The following is a 5832-nucleotide window of genomic DNA, read 5'->3' on the forward strand; positions in this document are numbered from 1 at the left end:
TAAGTGGTTTTCCTAGATGGAAAATATGTTCAGGGCATTTATCTGCTTATGCTCCTTTACAGGAATTACTTACCACTGTCAGGCCTAACCCACGTTACCCACCCTAGTTACTGACTAAGATAATAGATTTGAAACATTGCGTATATTTAGTTTTCTTGTTTACATTGATTCATTTTTATCAGTTTTCAGGAATAACTTTTCCCTCCCCATAGTCTTCAGCTGCACCCAGTGATTGTCTGCAGTGATGTATGGGGAAGAGAAAGTTGTTCCCCCCTGCAAAAAAAAACTGAAATCAAGCATAGGGAAGAATAAAAAGATAAACTGGCTGACCTTTGGAAGGTATCCACCATCGCATAAATTTCAGAGATCCAGCAAACCCCTCAGCCAGGGCAAGTAAATCCAATATGAAGCCAAAAAAATTATTTATTTATATAGCACCATTAATTCCATGGTGCTGTACATGAGAAAGGAGTTACATACAGGGTTATAGATATCGTTTACAGTAAACGGGTTTACAGTGACAGACTGGTACAGAGGGGAGAGGACCCTGTCCTTGCGGACTTACATTCTATGGGATAGTGGGGAAGAGACAGAAGGTAGGGGCGAGGCGGCGGCTCTGGCGATGGCGAGGTGGCGGCTCTGGCGATGGCGAGGCGGCAGAATGGTTATTGCAGGCTGTAGGCTTTCTTGAAGAGATGGGTTTTCAGGTTCCGTCAAGGGTGGTGGATAGTCGGACGTGTTGAGGCATGGAATTCCAGAGGATGGGAGATATTCGGGAGAAATCTTGGAGGCGGTTGTGTGAGGAACGAATAAGTGTGGAGGAGAATAGAAGGTCTTGGGAGGATCGAAGATTACGTGAGGGAAGATATTGGGAGATTAGTTCAGAGATATAGGGAGGGGACAGATTGTGGATGGCTTTGTAGATCAGTGTTAGTAGTTTGAACTGGATTCGTTGGGGAATTGGGAGCCAGTGGAGGGTGTCTCCCATAAAATCTTTGCAGGTTTATTACACTTCCATTAAAAATAAGTCACAAACAGGACAGCGATCTGGTGTTGACGCGCTTTGACTCAAATTGTCTTAATCATAACAATTTGTCTGACTCAGATCTTAAGAAAATATTAATTTAAAAAGAGTTTCAAAAGTTAGAACTTTGAGAAGATTTTTCTAAAAATCTATTGTGTTACACTTAGTTTTTTCTATGAGATGACGCTATACTGAGATGCCATGCCCATCAGTCTTTGTCCTCAATAGGATTCAAGATCTAAATTCATAATGGGGGTCATGAAAGGAAAATTTTCATTCACCAATTTTGAACCCATCATCTGGGAGAAATTGAAGTAGATGGATAGATTCTTCTGTGGGCTACTGGATCACCTAGAATGGACTACCAGGAACGAAACACCCATGACTTTTCAGAACATTGAGTAGGTAAATGAAATAGCGTTTCATTCTGTATATCCTCAAAGGATCTTAAAAACTTTAATACATCAATAAAATGTATCCGATAAAAGAAGAACAGCAGGAGACTCATTCACCTTAAATAACTCCGTCCACTCCTAACCATTCCGACCAACCACTGGTCTACCAGAGATCAGAGTGTATAATATTTCACTGACCATTAGGGCAATAGGCTGTACATTACTGGCAATGTATTATATGACGTTAAATATTTCTGTATGGTTCTCCACCATCACATTCTACTATTACATGGATTATTGTCGAGACCACAAGAAAGATCTGAGGTAAAGCAGCTCCATCCATCTGTTCCTTTATGCTTGTACTGCCGAGAAAGATCTGAGAATTCCAGTTAGAATTTTAGTGGCACAGAAAAGAAAGGTTTCACCAGATCTCTGTAGAAGGAATGTGTTCACCCTATGTACAGACTTTGAGAAGTTACAAAAATTCCCTAATACGTCTTTATGAGATAGGTCATATATCCAGAATTGAGGTAGACCAAGGTGTGGTTTATTGACAACTGAATGTCATTAATGCAATGGAAAACACCTAGTTCTTTCTAAATGTCAACTTTTTCAAGTTGCCGCTTAGCTGACGCTTTGCCATAAACCTTCAACAATTATTTTGTGACATTAAACCTTTGCCAAGAAAAAAAGAGAAATCAATGATTTTACTGGGAACTGGCGTCGAGAACAAAAGTCCCCGGTCTGTAGAGCATCTCTGATACAAAGCATCCAACCTTGCTCCATGTACAAATCAGGATGCTTCCAAAGCTCCCGTGCAACCTGAGATTACCTTTGTCAAGTGAGAGATGGGCATGTACACTGTAAAGGTGTGCCGCTTCAGGCTACGTCATTAGAGAGGTGGCTGCCTTAGTGACTGGCATATAACAGTGGTGGCCCATGACACTGAGCAGCCACTGAATAAGCGCGCAGTCAGACGGCCGTATAAATGGAACCGAGATCAGAATGCACAGCACAGAGTGGCTGGCGGCTCTCCTGAGCCAAGTGTGACAGCTGCATAGAAATACGGCGCATGCGGAGGGTGAGACACCACCTCTGTAGAGACTGCAGAGAACTTGTGTGTGAGTGCGGTGTGAGGCCTGGCTAGGACAGAGTGGAAGTGTGAGCGGGAGGTGAGTATAGGCCTTAAGCCATATTCACACGTTCAGTATTTTACCTCAGTATTTGTAAGTCAAAACCAGGAGTGGAACAATCAGAGGAAAAGTAATAATAGAAACACCACTTCTGTATTTATCACCCACTCCTGGTTTTGGCTTATAAATACTGAGGTAAAGTACTGACCAAATACTGAACGTGTGAATGTGGCCTTATTATGTTATCGGGGCCAAATGAGGGGTATAAGAAGAAGTTGTCCAAGTAATGCATCTTCCCACCTGCTTGGTTTCCTCATTTATCTCCTCTCTTCTCTGGCGCTATGAAGCCAGAGATCTCAATCAAATAAGGGGGAAGGTGGATATAGAGGGAAAACAAGCAGTTGGGAAGGTGTAATTATATGTTGGCCCCGCCATGAAGCACCGAGCACCTGTAAGTGGTGTGAACAGTCATTTTGTGCTGACATAGCCCCTTTTTAAGGGCTGGACCTCCGGAGGTCTTTAATAGTGGAGAATTTCAACTGTTCATGTGGTGACTTTCTGTAGGGACACTCTCCCTTTTGTTCTAGTCCTGATTTATAGATGGAGCACCTTGGACCCACCAGAGAAAATCATTCTTGGAGCCCACTATGTAGCTACATAGAAATAAATGCAAGACCACCAATTGTGCGATATAACAGGCTAATATCAGGGTATAATATAAGGTAGTACACGTCTTAATTATGTAGCAGGGGTAGGGGTAGCCCCCCTCATAGAATATAATGTAGCCCCCCCAATAGAATATAATGTAGCCCCCCTCATAAAATAATGTAGCCCCCTTATAACATAATGTAGCCCACTCAAAGAATATAATGTAGCCTCCCTTATAGAATATAATTAGCCTCCCTCATAGAATATAATGCAGCCCCCTCCCATAGAATATAATGCAGCCCCCTCTCATAGAATATAATGCAGCCCACCTCATAGGATATAATTGAGCACCCCAGAAAATATAATGCAACCCCCTCATAAGGTATAATGCAGTCCCCATCATAGAATATAATGTAGCACCCTCATAAGGTATAATGCAGCCCCCCTCATATAGTTTAATTCAGCCCCCCATAGAGTATACTGTAGCCCCTTCATAGGGCATAATGCTGCCCCCTCATATAGTATGATGTAGCCCCCCCAGAATATAATGTAGTCTCCTGAGAGAATAATGCAGTCCCCCGCACAGAATATAATGTAGCCCCCTCATAAATGCAGCCCCACTCATAGGGTATAATGCAGCCCCTTTCCACCTCCATCATTGCCTTCTCCCCCACCACCCATATCATTGCCCTTTCCATCACCTCCATCATTGCCTTCTCTCCCACAACCCTCATCATTGCCCATTTCACCACCACCATTGTCTTTTCCACCACTACCATCATTGTCCTTTCCATCACAACCATCATTGCTTACTCCCCCGCCACCCCATCATTGCCCATTTCAACACCCCCATCATTGCCTATTTCAACACCTCCATCATTGCCTCCCCTTACCACCATCATTGTTCTTTCCATCACAACCATCATTGCCTTCTTCCCCAGCACCCCTATCATTGCCCATTTCAACACCTCCATCATTGCCTCCTTCCCCACCACCCCATCATTGCCAATCTCCAATACACACATCTCCAATACACACACCACAGCACCACACCACTCTCTCTCACTCACACACACAAAGCACCGCACCACATTCACACACATAACACTGCGTGAATATTCATTTCTCTTTAGCAGCGGGGACAGGCGTGGCTTCCTGTCACCCGCTGCTGCTCCACTGGCACAGGGCGGGCTCCCTTGACTCAGGGGCCCCATAGCCACTGCCTGGGGGCATCTAGAGCAGTGAGGGACTTATGCAGCTGCTGGCCAGCATGCCAGCAGGTGTCAGTGCCTGGGCTCACCAGAGAATCCTCCGGTGGCCCAGTATGACCTTGACCTCTATCATTGCCCATTTCAACACCTCCATCATTGCCTCCTTCACCACCATCATCCTTCCCCACCACCCCATCATTGCCAATGACCAATGCACACACACACAGCACCGCTCTCATTCACACACATACACACACCACCGCACCACTCTCTCACACACAAAGCACAGCATCGCAGCACATACACACAGGCACGCAGACAGACACACAGCACCTCTCACCTCTCGCAGCACATCCCGGCAGCCTCTTCCTCGCTGGCAGCTTTCTGTCTGAAACAGCTGCGCGCTGAAATATGACATCATCCAGCTGCGCTGTCTCAGACAGGAAGCACCGGGCAGGACGCCGGGATGTGCTGCGAGAGGTGAGTGGTGTCTGTCTGCATGCGTGTATGTGGTGCGGCGGTGGTGGTGGGGCTTTACATGCGGGCTGTGTTAGCTGCAGCCTTCAGCTAACTCTGCCCCCTATTAAAGTGAAATGGTATTCACTCCTCTCCACGCCCATAGGGGTGTGGAGAAGCGTAAATATTCATTTCTCTTTAGCAGCGGGGACAGGCATGGCTTCCTGTCACCTGCTGCTGCTCCACTGGCACAGGGCGGAGCCCCCTTGACTCAGGGGCCACATAGCCACTGGCTGGGGGCCTCTAGAGCAGTGAGGGCCTTAGGCAGCTGCTGGCCAGTATGCCAGTAGGTGTCACTGCCTGGGCCCACCAGAGAATGCTCCGGTGGGCCAGTACGATCCTGGATGGAGTAGATATATCCAGTACACATCTTATAAAACCTCATCAGTCGGTGGTGTGGGGATGACTACAGCCATGGACGGGGATGACTACAGCCATGGACGGGTTTGTTCCCGATTCTCTCCTTCAGTAGTCAATGGTGTGTAGTGCGGGTACAGGACACGGCCGAGGTACTGTGCACAATGGGCACCTGGGAGAGAAGAACATGCTTCATAATATCATGTATAATTGATGGTAGAATTGTGCTAATGCCTTCATCTTTTATATAAACATCTCCCTTCATACAAGCTGTTCCCATTTTGCAGTGACCTACAGATTCCCCTGTAAAGAGCTCTCTTAGGTTGATGGAAGTCAGTCGTGCATTCAGAGCCATCCCTTACAGCGCCATAACTTTTCAAAACAATGACAGATAATTGAAATGTACATAAATATATAATTAACAGTATAAATAAAGTATAGAAAACACTTAATGTCACCAGCACAGAGTGCTGGTCCCTGGGCTACACCAAGATGGCGGCGCAGGAGACACTGACTATTACGCGGTGCTCGCTCTGGCGGCCCGGCGG

Source organism: Ranitomeya imitator, chromosome 7 (genome assembly GCF_032444005.1).
Source record: "Ranitomeya imitator isolate aRanImi1 chromosome 7, aRanImi1.pri, whole genome shotgun sequence".
NCBI classification, from domain to species: Eukaryota; Metazoa; Chordata; class Amphibia; order Anura; family Dendrobatidae; genus Ranitomeya; species Ranitomeya imitator.